This window comes from Rhagoletis pomonella, unplaced genomic scaffold, assembly GCF_013731165.1.
Source record: "Rhagoletis pomonella isolate Grant_MI unplaced genomic scaffold, Rhpom_1.0 Rhpom_scaffold_00007, whole genome shotgun sequence".
Lineage (NCBI taxonomy): Eukaryota > Metazoa > Arthropoda > Insecta > Diptera > Tephritidae > Rhagoletis > Rhagoletis pomonella.
This window is the reverse complement of record NW_023458561.1, coordinates 36,720,931-36,735,560: the sequence shown is the minus strand read 5'-3', so window position 1 is coordinate 36,735,560 and position 14,630 is coordinate 36,720,931. Positions and strand designations below refer to the sequence as shown.

The following is a 14,630-nucleotide window of genomic DNA, read 5'->3' as shown; positions in this document are numbered from 1 at the left end:
AAATAAAAAACAGGCCAGTGAATAAAGCAAGCTTATCTTTTTAGTGCCGGAGTGGACAAGGGTATTATAACTTTGTTCGCATAACTGTTGTTTGTAACAGTCTTAAGGAATCGAGATTGATATAGACATATGTATATGTACAATATGTACATTAGGGTGGTCAAAAAAAAAGATATAGTCAGAATTTTAATGTCCTCGCCCCCCTAGTTTTGTTTTATACCCAAAAAATATATCCCTGTTTTGAAATCAAAAAATATTTAGAGGTCGCTCAAAGCACTCAAAGTTTTCCATGTATTTTATATGGGAAAAACAAGTTTCATAGAAATGGTATAAAACACAGGGTTACAAAAAAAAAATATGCATATAAAACCAAACTTTATATCCCTATGTTATTCGACACCCTGATTGCGAATCCGATGTCCGTTAGCCTTCATCACGTCAGGTTGGAGGTCATTTGAGGATCAAATATTACAAACAATTTATTCAACAAAAATATTTTTTTCTTTTTTTGCTGTCGTTGAATCTGAATATGGAGGTCCCTTGATTCCTCAAGGTCATCAAGAAGCTATGCCAAGCTTATCCCAAGGTCAAATTCAGAAGAATTGTATTGAATTTTCAGGTTTATTCAATAATAAACAATTCGCTATTGTTATTGGAAGTATCCTGAAGAGAAACACAGTTTTCCGATCGAAAAATATTGATTTTCAAGAACCCTGTTCAATTTCTACGAACACTAGTTTTTTCCCCATTAAAATATGTACAAGGAAAACATAAGTGCTTGTGTGACCTTGAAAAATTTTTTGATCTCAAAAAAAAAAAAAACATGGGTTATTTTTTCTAAAGCATTGTTGGACCACCCTCATGCACATACATGTATGTACATTAGACTGCATCACCAAAAAAAAGTTGCGGTTTTTCCGCCAGGATTACAAAATGTATTATATTATAAGACGTCCACCAAAATATTTCGGAAAAATATTAAGAATTAAGCGAGCTGGACCGATTTGAAAATACCTCCAAAAGTGGAGTCTTTTATGAATAAAAATAGTTTATTAAAGAACTTTTTGAAAAAAGTCCCCTCAGATGACAAAACATATTAGGTTAATCTGCATAAAAATATTTAAAAATCTTTTCAACGGAATCTTAATAATGAGACTTTTGATGTTGTTTTTTTACTCCTTTCAAAGATTGATTTACGAAAAACTTAGATAACTGTGTCAAAACTATACTAATTTAGGCTTATGTGGCCTCAGTAGAAAGGTATTTTCCCATTATTTTTATTTATGTGCAAAAAAAGTCATTCGTGTCCCAATTTTTTTTTTTGTCAAATAACAACACATAGTAATTCAACTTTGAGTGATGTTCGTTCATCCTGCCTTTCTCTTTCATCCTTTGAATGACTTTATTAGCAAAGAAATAAAAAGGGTACCTCAAAAGTCTAAATCGAAAGAGTTAAGGTTCAGTTATTCAAGTTTTTCTTACACCAATCTTTGAAAAAAGTTAAAAAAAACAGCATAAAAAATCTCATTATTACGATTCCGTTCAAATTTTTTTTTATTTTTTAAAAATATTTTTATGTAAATTTTTTAAGCTTAAACCCTTTTGTTGTTTGAGGGGATTTTTTCAAAAAACATGTTTAATAAACTATTTTTATTCATAAAAAACTCCATTTTTGGAGGTATTTTCAAATCGGTCCAGCTCGCTTAAATCTTAATATTTTTCCGAAATATTTTGGTGGACGTCTTAAAATATAATAGATTTTATAATTCCAATGGAAAAGCTGTACCGATTTTTTTTTTGTATGGGGAGTGATGCAGTCTAATGTACATATATCCCAAAATGCTCAGAATGAAGATCAAAGTGGAGTACTCCAGCAAAATTGAGTTATCTCAAGAAAGTTTGTTACAAAGGTTACTCTTTACCTAAGGTGGGTTGGCATCAAAAATGGGCCCTCTTCCCACATAACGGCATTTAAAAAAAAAAATCAAAAACTGCGATATTTCCGTAAATACTGTTTCCAAAGTGTGGAAAATTGGAATGTGAAGTATAATTTCGGCATAAAGTAAGCAATTATGCAATTTTTGAGAAATGGGCAACATAGATTTTTGCAATAATCCTTTAGCAATAAATGACAGATGATGAGACAGTTATTGCCCTTGGTACAAAAAATATTGTTTTTCTTGAATAATTTCTGAAATCGGACCGAAATTAAGCCCCTTCCCATATAACTGTAAATTTCAGAGGTACTAAAATTCCAATATTTCAATAACTAAGGACGCTAATTTACTCCAAGTTAATACCTACAACCATCTCTTTACAAGAATAATATTGTTATTGATTTTTGTTTATTTATTTATATCAATCCAATAAAATAAAATAATAAAATATTAAAAAAAAAAAAATTGAATATGCTGCAATTTATGATCCGAAACTTTTAAAGATAGCTTCTCTAAAATATTGGATCAATCGACGGTGTCTGGCAAAGATTGATAAAGACTTTTTGAATCTTGTCGCCAATAATTTGAATTATATTTCCACAATTTTGCTCTCGTAAGTACTGCTTTGAATCTTTCCTTATACCTTAAAAAATGTTTAAATTATAACTTTTTATCCGACAAAAAATTAAACGAACTGTTCGAACGCAACTTCCGCAATGCCAGGACTTGACTTAATCCAGATAACTATGTGAATGCATACTAACCGGATTTATGGAACAAGAAATGAACGGATTTTCATTGGATATCCGGATTTTATATATGTACACGAATCTCCGAAATGATACGAATAGTTCCAGCCCAAACGCTATCTAATTTCTTTATTTATTTACTACGACTCCTTTGAGTCTAGTTCAAAAAAGAAGGGAAACACTTAAACCTAGTATTACGTTAACAATATGTACAATATTTGCATATGAAACATTGAAATATTGAAATATGAATGTTACGTATGAATCCATTTCTCATATTTAATCGCATGTATTTGATTTTATTGTTTTGTAAAGGCTCATTCTTCCTCATACTCAACTCATAATTGATTTCAAAAGTTCTAACGCCTTTAGCTTTTAATTTTCATAGATACGTGCATACATACTTTTATAAAAGTACAGTGGCGGTCAAAAATGGATGAATGGTGTCTCGTTTTTAATGCTTACAATGTTTTTCAAGCTAACCTTCTTTTAATATTTTTTTTATAAAATGATGGTTCATGCCAAACTCGCACTTATTTTACCAAAATTTTATAAGACTGTTAACTGCATACCCTAAACACTTCTAAAAATTCTGGTTAAAAAGCTCGAAATTAGGTAAAAATTTGTTTTTGTTAAAGCCCGAACCAGATTTTTATAAAAAATATCAAAAAAAAAAATTTAGCTTGAAAAACATGGTAAATATTAAAAACGAATATTTTTGACCGCCACTGTATGTATGTGAATGTATTTAGTTTTTCTCACATACATACATACATTTCTCTTGTCTCGAAAAATGAAAGCTTTTTGTATCCATCTACTTTGAAATTAAATTCAAATTGAAATTCCTTCCTTTTGTGCCAGCATCCTACAAGCTAATTTTATACGTACATATCTAGATACTTACATTACATTCTACGCTTTCACTTAAGTTTATTGCAATTTGCTGGTGACATACTTTTAGACGATTGTTTAACTTGTGAGACGCAAGCTTGCGAGCGATTGCATTTGATTTACAACTTTATCAATCTGCCATTAAAATGTGTTTAATCTCACAATGTACTTTTTGGCAAATTAAAAATATTACAAAAAGTATATTTTATAAGTATGTACATATGTACCTAAGTATGTATGTAAGTACAGTTATAAATCACATTCTCATTCAACGCATTTGTCTCTGCATCCAACTATATACATACATATGTATGTTTGTAGAATGGGCTCCGCTTAGACTTTGTGCACTCTCCCTACTCTTCTACATCCAACCATTTACTGCCTTCCAATTTCACTCTTCATAAACTTAAATGGTAAAGTCAAGTAATGAAATACTTTTGAATAAGTTAAATGTTGAAAGTTTTCTTGTACGTAAAGTATCTAGCGAGAAATGGATGAAAAAAGAACAGAGAAAAAAAGTTTAAAAAATGCACTTTCGAAAATCTTAAAATTCTCAATTTATCAGTCAGTCAGTTACAGTCAAAGTTGCAGTTGTCGTTGCCGTTGCCGTTGCAGTTGTATGAATGTTTCCTTTCTTTTTTTTTATTTTAGTAAGCGCACAGCATATAAAAATGCGAATTGACCGAAAATATCCTGAACAGCTCCTAAGGCTTGCCAATTCACTTGAGAGCATTTGACATTTGCGCGCTGCCATGACTACCGCCATTTTTTCAACTTCTTTACGTCATCTTCCTGGTGCTGCAGCTGCCACTCCACATCCTGTTTAGCGGTGGGATATTTATGTATGTGAACAAATGCATACATACATACTTATTTATGTACATTCATACATACATACAATGGCGTGTACATATGGGCGTGCTGCGTACACTTTTCTGCAAAAGTTTTTAGTTGATGTCTGTGCAAAATTAAATTGATGCTGCATGCAACATAAAAGCGCTGAAAAGGAACGGAAATAAAATGCCAACAAAAATACCGGATGAATGATGAAACGGAAAAATAGGCTAGCGAAGAATGTAGGCAGGCTGATGAATATGTGCATACCTATACAAACGTATGACACAAATTTGATTCATCTTCAATCTACTGGCATTTAAATGCACCTACTTTAAAGTGAGTTACTCTATTCGGAAATTATCTTTTGACTTTTATTAGCACTTCTAGTCAGTTTTTTTTGGGGTAATTGGCCAAATCCGGGTACAAGCTTCTAGAATTTTTTTTTTTTTAAAGTCCAGAAAGAATCTGCTGATAAGTTGTGGTGATTATCGAAAAATCATCTGCAACCTCTACGGAAATCGATGTTAGTTTTTATATCAAGACTGCCCGAGTTTGAGGTAACCTGTGGACAGTTTGTCGATAAATTTCGACGATTTGATACATATCGATAATTCGTTGAATTTCGAAAATACCCAAATCCAATAACTCAACAGAATTCAATAACTTGACTAATATCGATCACAGTGTATTTCGAGTTCTCGATAAATTTCGATATATATATCTCGATATAAATCGATAGCTCGATAATTTTTGGATATCTCCATAAATTTCGATAACTCGGTTAATTTTAATAGCTCTTTCGAAACCTATTGACAAAATTTTGAAAACTCGTTACCCTCTAAAAATTCCAAAAATTTGATAAATCGACAAATTACAGTAAATCAGTAAATATCGATAACTCAATAAGCTCTTTAACTCTATAAATAATGATAATACCAATTAATGTTGATAAATTGATAAATTTAATTAACTTTACAAATTTCGATACTCCCATAAATTTTCCGTAAATTTCGACACCTTATTTTCTATAAATTTCGCAACTCAATAAACATTAATCAATTTGAATACATAATTCGATCCGTTGTGATAACTCAATAAACATGGATAACTCCATAAATATCGATAACTATAAACTTCGATGATTCGATAAATTTTCGGTAACTTGATAAGTTTAAATAACTAAATTTTTGATGACTGAATTTATTTCGATTCCTATCGAAAAATTGTCTACCCTGTCAGTTACTTACTGCCTCTTTTATAATAAAGATAAAAATAGTTAGTACTTATTAACCCAATATACACTATGGAGCAAAAGTGAACACCTAACGTACTTTATACATTCAGAGGTCCATAAGTTTGACAATAATGAAGGTCTTGTTTTAGGTTCGATGCTCTGCTAAATAGTGTAGGGCACATAAGGAAAATAGTAGAATCTACGAAGAAAACCTCGAAATATATGAAACTCATAGGTGTTCACTTTTGCTGCACTTACCATTAATTTAAATGAGGGATGCTACTTTTAGAACTTATTTCGTACTGGTTTGTGTTCCTCACATATGTAAAGACCAAAAACATTTTTATTTTTCATTTGCTGCTTTACTTTTAAACTTAAGTTCTTATAAATGTAGAAAGTGCGGTTAAGTGTTCACTTTTGCCCCATAGTGTAATAGAAGTCAAATGTTTCCAAAAATTGACTACCTCTTTCTATAAAATGTATTGTCGGCAAGGTCCTTCTCATATTTCTCTTTATACAGCACTGTACGTCGATTTTCTTCTTCTTCTCATAAATTTTCCCACAGAATCCGTAAGTTTACATGCAAAACAGGCATCTTTTGAGGTAGGCTGCACTGCTGTGAATGCTTGTTATATGTTCCTAGAATATTTTATTTACATTTTCCCTTTTGAATCCTTTGATCACGTAGCTCATATGCGAACAACTGAGCACACGAGTACGTACAAGTATGCATAACCGTATTGCTTGTTCAGCAACATTCCTATCTCTAAGCATTTTAATATTGTACTTCTAAAGAAAATTTATTAGCTAACTGATTTCATACAGATTTGTATAAGAAACTCAAGTGTCGACAAATTGCTGATTTTTATAATAATGATGACGTCATGCACCACCAGCTGCATGTAGATGTTGCTGCTGCATTATAAAATCATTTTCTGAGCTGAATTCGCCATTAATGCAATTACAGCACAATGCCGAATCACTTCAGGATCTCTACATTCGTGCGTACATACTGATACAAACCGACATACTTACTTACACATAACAGTAACATTTCACTCTCTTCCCACACTTATTTTTAATGATGACGATACTACCGGCACTACTGCTGCTGCTGATGACGGCGAGGTCGATTATGTCGCTAATGTTGATTTTCTTAATGTCCGGCGTTGACGTTTACGTAGGTTGGTATGTAGTTTGAGGTAGGCGACAAGAATGGAAATCGTTTGCATGCCAAGACAAACCAAGTACGACGAGTACCTGATATGCATAAATACACAGAGAAAATTTTGACAAGAAGATGCTTTCTATGAAAAAGAGGTAAAACAGACGAAGAAACGAAAAAATCATTCTATAGAGATTCCTTATTGATTTTATATTAAAATTCTTATAGATTTTATTTATAACACCGTGAGATAGTCAATTTTACACAAAAAAAAAATCAATTTATTCGCGAAACCAGGAACCGAAAATAGTAAAACTGCGTTTTTGGTTTTTCTCCTAACATTAGGATATTTTTTTTAAAAGGACTTTAAAATTTCAATGATATGATTAATTGACAAATTAATGAAAAAATTTGTGCAAAGTGGAATACCAATATGGTTATAAAATAAAAGAGGAAATACTGCGGAATTATAAAACTTTAAATTTTTTGCTACAAAGAGACGAATATATATCGAAAATGTCCTTTTATAATTTTATCCTTGAATATGCTTGAAAATTTGTAATATATATTTTTGAAAAAAACATTTGCTAAGGACTAATTACACACGACCACATCCTAGAACTTCTAACTTTATTTTCTTAAAAAAAAATAAATAAATTTATTAAAAGCGCATTTCCAATACCCTTTCGTCCTTCTTTATTTTTTAAAAGTTCTAAAAAAATGTTTCTCTCATTTTGAGCCCATAAGGGTGAAACCATACATTCTCAATACTTCTCGATCGATACCCAGTAATTTTGGTATCGATACTACTTAGTAGGTATCTAAATAAAAATACTCGTATCAAAACCCGATACTAAGGCAAATTTCGCTTCGGTTATTTTTAAAGGCCGGCCAGATAAAAAAAACTTTTCTGCGTCGTAGGGATGTTTTTGACTGGCATCTAAGTCAACTCTGTGATTTTGAATAGGACACACCACATTGGCAACGCATGCATTTCCACAACTGATAAAAATCGCCCCAATCTCTACTTTAGATGCACGCCAATGCGTTAAAACAACAATGTATCCAACAAATTCAAACCAGCTGATTTTTGGCCAATCAAATTGATCCGTTTTTTTTTGCGGCAAAGTTTTCATTATGCCGCCTCGCCAGGTTAAGTGTCTGTCAAAAGCATCCCTGCGAAAGATTTTCTATCTGGCGGGACCTTAATGCTTTTAAGAATTTCTTTTAGTAAAACTTCATCCGTATCATTTTGTTGGAGTTTTACCATGCGTTACCTTAATGTAGAAGGGCCATATCTGAAATGTTTGAGTCTTTACAGAGTAGATAAAAAACTTTATTTAAACTAAAGTTCTTAAGTTGGGAATTTATTCAAAATCCTGGGTTTAATAAACACTCAAACAAATTTATTGATCTAGTAGTTGTTTTTAAATTCTATTAGGCCATTAGTGAGTAATCTATCGGTCTTTGTACAAAGCCGAATTTCGAAAGAGTTATGCCCTTTGCAAGTATTTTTTTGTATCGACTTAAGAAAAGAAGGAGGTTCTAAATTCGTCGGAACACGTTAACCGATTTCGATAATTATTTTTTTTAGGTGGTAACTCAAGACTGATCCCAAGCATTGGATCATAAAGAAATTAAGGTACTCCTTACTTTTATATAAGAACTGAAGTCGGTTGTGTGTTTTGCCTAAAAATTATCTAAATTTTGTGTTTACGTTCACGCTGCTAGTACATTCTGGAAATGTTGTTTAACAAACCTTATGAGAACGCGGCGTTCGTGTTTCTGTTTCATTGAAAAGTACTCCTTCTCAATTTCATGCAGTGTTGCAAATTTTTGTTTTTTTTTAAGAATTTTCCGGCGGAAAAACTGTATCTACTTTGAACCAAAAACTGTAACCATCAAAAACGAAGAGGGTTAAAAAATGTAGGTTTTTAAATTTCATTAAATTGATTTCCACATTTGCAGTGGCAACTGGAATACAAAGGACAGCTGAAAATATTTGTTTCATATAAGGCAATGCGTCTTCTCATCGTTCCCTCTTCATATCGAAAATTTCGAAAGAACTGTACTGTACTGTACTGTAAGAACTACTGTATTTTGTACTAGGAGGTAATTGAAACAACTGTAGCTTGTCTAAAATACTGTAATTTGCAGTTAAAACTATGAATGTGACAACATTGATTTTATATGATGTCTTCTTGAATTCGAGTTAAATTCGGAACGACAAGTAATTCATATTAACCGAATAGTTAGAGCTATAAACTGCCGTTCAGTCGGTTATGGGTGCGAGTACAGGTTACGGCAGACTTTTCGATTTTCCATTTTTAGCATTTTATTATTTAATTAGTTTATAAGACTAAACGATTTATTTTTGGTTTTGTTAAAAAGATTTCTCCTCTTGGAATAAAAGGAATATCTTCTTAATGAAAAACCATAGCGATAGCTTTATTAATTTTTTCTTTTTATTTGGTGCTTTTTTCTCAGCGTAGTTGCGTTTGTTGGTAGCTGGCGGAAGCATGTTCTCTCAAGGAAATGTTTGGTTATTGAATAATTTCTTTTCTTACTTGCCCGCCGTACTACGTAGTAACTATTCGTAGTCATTGCCTTCGACCAATACCGCGATCGTTAACTTCCGTTGGTTGTTGGCTGCAAATACAATGGCACACAGAGTTTCATGTGTGCAGGTGGTAGTGTGTGTGCATTTGAGCGGAAATGGTTTGCATAACGTTCAGCCATTTATGCATCTTCATTTTTAATGAGCTTCGATTTCACTCGGTATCGGAGTTTACTCCGGCATACAGGGTGTATGCTGCACGTTTATTATAGACTTGAAATTTCTTTATGGCAATAAATATTATGTCGATGTTGTAAAGACATTCTATGGCAAAAAGGGGTATATTGTTGCGAAAAAAATCTGTTTCGCAGGATCTCCATTCAAAGTTACTATCCTCGATTTGTTTTTTGTATGACAGAATATAACACCGGTGGCATAAAAATCAACAAAAATCAACGCGAATTCTTAGCCTTTTGAAACTTTCACTTTATTATACTGGAGTTTTTCATGGACACATAACTGCATACTATAAACTATGAATAAAAATTGTGTTGTTGTTTTGAAAATTTGCTGAATTTTTCTTCAAAGTTTGAAATGCAGATTTATATGGTGTTTAAGTATTATATAATTAACTAGACTTTAGTAAACAATTATTAAATATTACAAACAGAAGAAAAATAGTCAAAACTGGTCAAAATGTCTTGTACCAATTTTTTTCACATGACTGTATGTATGTATGTATATGCATTTTTATAACGTGTTTCCACGAACAATTCGCTATTAGCTTATATCGTTTTGTACTAAGGCTTAATGAATTTATACCACTTCTGCGCATTAAAAAATTTAGTTAGCAAAAAAATAATTTATCGGATTCAAAAAAGTATAATAATGCAAAAAAATAGATACGAGCGTTATATACATATCTACAAACGCAGCTTAATAAAATATTTTTTGCATTAGTCCATGCATAGCAGTTCACTAGGGTGACCGGCTCTTGGCAAAAAACCTCGGTTTTCAAAGTCTACAACATCCTATTTTAGTCGATCGAGTACTCTGCCTTATCCTCATTTATGCCGTAAAAATTATTAAATAGCATTAACGTTGGCTCCGAGGGCAATTTTCCGCATCCAATTTTATTTTTGCAGATTGACAATGAATAGCTCGAAGGTAGGCAATGGAGTTGGAGGAAGTGTGTTCCGTCAAGAAGTTTTCGTCAAGATTTTTCCTACCGGAGGAGGCTTACTTCGATCACCTGTGGGTTGCAAAGTCCCGCCACTGATGGACTCTCGTCTGTCCAGGGGCTATTTAAGCTAACTAAGCGGCGAATCGCGGTCTGATTTACCGATTACCTCACGTAAATTTTGTGTATTGTAAGTGTCGATTTCTCCAGGTTTAGGATTTTATCTAGCGCCGCCATGGGAGTCTGTACTTAAATATGTCGATAAGACTCGAGCTCAGTACAGTGTCTTACTTTTGGAGAAGCGCAAGGAGTGTGCCATCTGCACTTAAATCGGGTACTTTAATGGACTGAAAGATTTCAAATCTCATTTCAACCTTGTAGCTGTATTAATACCAGACCATTTTTCTTTCCATTACTCATATTGTATCCTATACTCGGAATCTTCTATCCATTGTAGAGGGCTTCAATTAGAACTTCCAGCGACTGACAATTTTACGCCACTTCCGAGCGACAAATGGTTTTATGAGAAGTGTTTTCATGGCAGAAATACATTCGAAGGGATTGTAATTGGCTGCCGAGGGGAGACCACTGTTAAAAAAATTTGTAATTTTATATTTTGCTTGGACCAGGGATCGAACTCAGGTCCTGCCCAGTGGTACTACGCACCTTTAACTATTTGGCTACAGTGCAGCGTTGCCATTTTAGCCGTTTTCCGGCTAGATTTAGCCGGTTTTGATAGCAACTAGCCGGAGAAAATTCGATCTAGCCGGAAGCCGATTTGTTAGCCGGTTTGTAAAAAAAAGTTAGCCGTTTTTAGCCGATTTTACTATTTGCCTAATTTTCAGGTGCAAAAAGTAAACAAGTTGTTCGAAAGCAATAATGCAGACCCAATGAAGATTTTTAATGAACTCAATGTTTTACTTTCGGATCTATGCTCCCTAGTGTTTATTAGCGCGGACACATTTGATCCTATATGCTCCCCGTTGGAACCATACCTTGCTCCATTTCCTCAGTTTTATCACAGTTTTGAAGAGTATTTAAAAACAAAAGCACAAAGGCTTTTGACCACGAAGCCGAGAAAATAATTCGAGAAAATGGTCGCTATTTTATTATCACTTTAATAAAGGAATTACGCCAACGCCTCCCTACAAATATTGCCACACTAAAAAAAATTGACTTTTTTCGGTTGGAAATGCATTAAGAGTAATTAAACCAAAAGTATTTGTTCAACTACAGCAACAAAAACACAAAAATAATGCCGACGAAATAACATCCATAGAGATTCAATGGCAACGGTTAACGTTACATACCTGGAGTAATTTAGACTCAACTGTAAAATTTGGGCCGAAGTTTACCAATTTCGAAATGCCCTAGGAGAAAACCCTTTTGCTGACCTTTGCAACCTAGTTTTTAGTTTTCTTGTTTTGCCTATAAGTAATGCAGAAGTAGAGCGAATATTTAGTTCAATGAATATAATAAAAACTAAGCAAAGAAATCCAATGTGCGTTAAAACGTTAAACGCTATTTTATTACAACGCTTTTATCAACTTGCAATGTTGTGGCTCCAGAAACTTTCAATGTTGTGGATCCAGAAACTTTCAATGTTGTGTGTCCGACACCATAAAACCTTTGCTTTGAAAAGTTCCTATAAAAAAGCATAGTGCATAGGGCGACATCTGTAGTGAATAGGGCGAGGTAGATGACATCTAGATGTCGCCCTATGTACTACGTTCGCTACAGCGGAAATAGAAGACACGCCATTTCTTTAAATAAAATTAATTGGTGATCGTTTGTATGTACATACATATGTAAATGCATGTGTGTGCACCTTTCTATTAATATCGTTGAATTATTTTAATATCTATCGCAAAATTTTATACAGACAAGACAAAAAAGTAGAAAATAAATAATATAAAAAAAAAACTTTTTAATATACAACGCTTTTATAAATGGACTAAAAAGTAGAAAATAATATTTCTCAGTCCCATAGAATTTGTTTTGATAACTTTTGATTTTGAAATTTTAGCAAAAGTCGTTATAACCAATTTATGAGATTGAAAATGAAAAGCGTGGGGCGCATGCAATACAAAGCATTATATTTAATTGACAATAGGCAAACTACATAACATAGACCTAAAATTTCTCCAGCGAAAGTACAAATTTGAGATCGATTTTAAGCGGTCGTTATTCATATATCCACATACATATGAACATATATTACCCTTCATATCAATTCAGGTGGCTATTATATGTGCCCCACGCTTTTCATTTTCAATCTCATAAATTGGTTATAACGACTTTTGCTGAAATTTCAAAATCAAAAGTTATCAAAACAAATTCTATGGGACTGACAAATATTATTTTCTACTTTTTAGTCCATTTATAAAAGTGTTGTATATTAAAAAGTTTTTTTTTTATATTATTTATTATATATAAGATACGGTTTAAAACGTGAAGAAAAATGCTGCCATAATTTTACTGTAGATGACGATCTCTTAAAATTAATGAATTCAGGTGATATATACAATAGTGATTCATTTGATGATGAGGAATATACACTCGATATAAATTAATGGTGTTAACTAGTCTTTCGTTTATTGCGATTTATTTAAATAAAGCATGTGGATTTTCACTAAAACATTTTAGCCGTTTTTTGCCAGAGTCTATGTGAAATTTCACTAAAACATTTTAGCCGTTTTTAGCCGCTTTTTTTTGCCAATCTAGCCGCTCGGCCCAAAAAGCTCTGGCAACACTGCTACAGTGGATGCTTTTGGTCTTTTGGCTTTTCTAATTTCTTTTTTGAAAAAATTTAAGTTTGGAAATTACCAAAAGTTTATTTTCAGCTCTTCAATCTCCAAAATTTATGTTTAGTTTTTAAGTTGCCAAGAAATTCTGCTTTGCTTTTACATGTCCAAAAGTTTATATCCAGTTTTTGATTTACCAAAAATTATATACAATTTTCAAAGAAATGCGAAACTAATATTGCACAGTTTTTAATGATCAAAAATTTATCTATAAAGTATTTCGGAACAAATTTTCATTAATTCTTATCAAATTCGGTCTGGCTACAAACCGATTACTTCGTTGTGTCATGTTCAGTGTCATACTTGTGCCTCAAAAATGTATGTTTGTCGAGTTCTTCACGAAAAAAGGTTTATGTGAAGTTTTCAAACATCCAAATGTGCTGCCCCGTTTTGAATGTATCTAAAATTTTCGTCCGGTTATTTAAGTATAAAAAGTTTAAATTCAGTTCTTATTCAAAGTTTCATATATTTTCATACTTAAGTAATTTATGAATGAATGCCCCTGTAATAGTCGTACTACGTCTGTACATATGTAAGTCAAATATACATACATACATTTGGTATGCTCGATACTATGTATTCGCTCTGCTTTTTTTGCATTCGCAGTATAGCACTATCTTTAAATATTAATTGTTTTTTCTTTTGCAGCGTAGATTTCAATGTTGCCACATACCGCTTCAGTTTGCAATCGACCATTCAAGGCCATATCTTTAATGCATTTTTCGAATATCTAAGCATATTACATTTGCCAAAGTACTTTTCTTTTTCAGACACTCACATTCAAGTACTACCATTTGACATTAACCGAAAAAAGACTTGGCTATCTTAAGCAGAAAAGTCAACTTGAAACTTTTCGTATTACTTAACTAAGAGCAACAGTAAAGAAGATGGAAGAGAAAAATAAAAGACAATGTTCGCTACTGCCGCTGCTTTGTCAGAACTTCTTCAGTTTGCAATTTCCTTAGCTTCTCGCACTGTCTCTACCATCGATACATATCAAGTTGCAGTTTCAATTGCCCATAATAATGTGATTCTTTACACAAAACAATTTCTTGATTCGATTCAATTTTCAAGACTACACTTCATGTCACACTCGCTGCGAACAACTACAATGCTGCTTACACCGCTTATTGCCATCCCATGTTCATTATTATCCATCCAACTTTAGGCAGTTGGAGGACAGTGGCAACTCAACCGTTGACTGACGAACATTTTTAAGTAGGTCGAAAAGTAGACAATATACCTATTCCTGCTGGCTCTTCCGTCTGACTATCGT

General features: G+C 32.7%; 1 protein-coding gene across 1 annotated transcript in view; it reads left to right on the top strand.

The window, feature by feature from the left end:
- The window catches only part of LOC118743796 (nuclear pore membrane glycoprotein 210), a 120,466-nt gene that overhangs the window by 31,512 nt on the left and 74,324 nt on the right, over nucleotides 1-14,630 (top strand). The window lies entirely within an intron of this gene.